General features: G+C 43.4%; 1 pseudogene; it reads left to right on the top strand.

The window, feature by feature from the left end:
- Window positions 1-1498: 1498 nt before the first annotated feature.
- LOC100460331 (large ribosomal subunit protein uL11-like) lies at window positions 1499-2014 on the top strand (annotated as a pseudogene).
- The last annotated feature ends 293 nt before the right edge of the window (window positions 2015-2307 follow it).

The following is a 2307-nucleotide window of genomic DNA, read 5'->3' on the forward strand; positions in this document are numbered from 1 at the left end:
TATACATATGTAACAAACTTGCACATTGTACACATGTACCCTAAAACTTAAAGTACAAAAAAAAGATATTAACAAAAATAGCATCCTCAAAACTGCGGGAAAATTCAAGAATAGGCATAAAATCATAAAGCTTACAGGCCTTTAGAGCTACTCATGCAATCTTTTACTCTATGGACAGGACCCTAAGAGGGCATGCTGATTAGCTGCAGAGCCAGAACTAGAATCCAGAAAACAACGCTTTTGGCCTTGGCTTCCTGCTCTCATGATACTTTTCACTTTTTTTGTTTGTTTTTTTTTAGACAGGGTCTCACTCTGTCATCCAGGCTAGAGTGGAGTAGCACGCTCATGGCTCACTGCAGCCTTGACCGCCTGGGCTCAAGTGATCCTCCCAGCTCAGCCCCACCAAGTAGCTGGGACTACAGGCATGCACCATTGTGCCTGGCTAAATTTTGTATTTTTTGTAGAGATGGGGTCTTGCTATGTGGGCCAGGCTGGTCGTGAACTCCTGGACTCAAGCAATCTGCCTACCTCGGCCTCCCAAAGTGCTGGCGTTACAGAAGTGAGCCACCATACCTTGCCTCATAATACTTTTAATGGACTCTGTTATATACTTTACTGGATTTAATGACTGATAAATGTTGGCTTTGAAATAAACATTTTTGGTATGAAATGGGAATAATAACACAAGGTCAGCAGTTCCTTTTTAACTCACCCAAATCATCTTTGGTAAAGATTAAGTCCTCTACTTGTTTAATCAGAGAATGTTAGAATAGCCAAAAGTCCTAGACATCGTATTAGTTTATTCCCCCATTCTACAGATGAGAAAACAGGTGCCAAAGAGGATGCTCAGTTAGTTGGTGGCAGAGTTAGGAGTAGATCCCATCTCCTGACTCAGAGGTTATTTATTTATTTATTTATTTTTGAGATGGAGTCTCGCTCTGTTGCCCAGGCTGGTGTGCAGTGGCACGATACCTCCGCCTCCCGGATCCACGCAATTCTCCTGTCTCAGCCTCCTGAGTAGCTGGGAATACAGGCACAAGCCACCATGCCTGTCTAATTTTTGTGTTTTTAGTAGAGACAGGATTTCGCCATATTGGTAACGCTGGTCTCAAACTCCTGACCTCAGGTGATCCGCCCGCCTCAGCCTCCCAAAGTGCTGGGATTACAGGCCTGAGCCACCGCGCCCAGCCCTGACGCCAAGGTTCTAAGAATAGTATAGAATGTAGTACTCACAATCATCAAAAGTCACCTCCCAAAAGTTCTTATAATCTGGACTGATTGATGTCCACTTACTCTGCCTTCTATTGAACTATTTCAATTGTAATAATGAACCTAGGCAGTGGTCATCAATGACTGCCAACTTCACGAAAAGAGATAAAATTGGAAACTATGTGCCTGATAATCGATGTATAAATAGTTTTGCTGCTTTCGGCTCTCAGCTCGGAGGAGGCCAAGGTGCAACTTTCTTCGGTCATCCCGAATCTGGGTTCATCCGACACCAGCCGCCTCCACCATGCTGCCAAAGTTCAACCCCAAGGAGATCAAAGTCGTATACCTGAGGTGCACCGGGGGTGAAGTCGGTGCCATGTCTGCGCTGGCCCCCAGATTGGCCCCCTGGGTCTGTCTCCAAAAAGCGTTGGTGATGACATGGCCAAGGCGACGGGTGACTGGAAGGGCCTGAGGATTATAGTGAAACTGACCATTCAGAACAGACAGGCCCAGATTGAGGTGGTGCCTTCTGCCTCTGCCCTGATCATCAAAGCCCTCAAGGAACCACCAAGAGACAGAAAGAAACAGAAAAACATTAAACACAGTGGGAATATCACTTTTGATGAGATCATCAACATTGCTCAACAGATGTGGCACCGATCTGGAGAGATCCAGAGAACTCTCTGGAACCATTAAAGAGATCCTGGGGACTGCCTAGTCTTTGGGTTGTAATGTTGACGGCCGCCACCCTCATGAAATCATAGATGACATCAACAGTGGTGCTGTGGAATGCCCAGCTAGTTAAGAAGCACAAAGGAAAATATTTCAATAAAGGATCATTTGACAACTGGTGGAAAAAAAAGAAATAGTTTGCCATAAAAAAATCAAACCTAAATCACAATAAAGAACTACCTATCAACTAGCTAGGGGATAGAAGAACATGTTAATAACTTCCAAGAATAGAATCAGAAAAATATAGAATGTGAGAAACATACAAGTAATTTCATTTCTTCAATAAATATATATCAAGAAAAAATGAGATGGAAGGAAATCTATATATTACAAGAGAACTCAGAGACAAATAAATCGAATATTGTG

This window comes from Pongo abelii, chromosome 11 (assembly GCF_028885655.2).
Source record: "Pongo abelii isolate AG06213 chromosome 11, NHGRI_mPonAbe1-v2.0_pri, whole genome shotgun sequence".
NCBI classification, from domain to species: Eukaryota; Metazoa; Chordata; class Mammalia; order Primates; family Hominidae; genus Pongo; species Pongo abelii.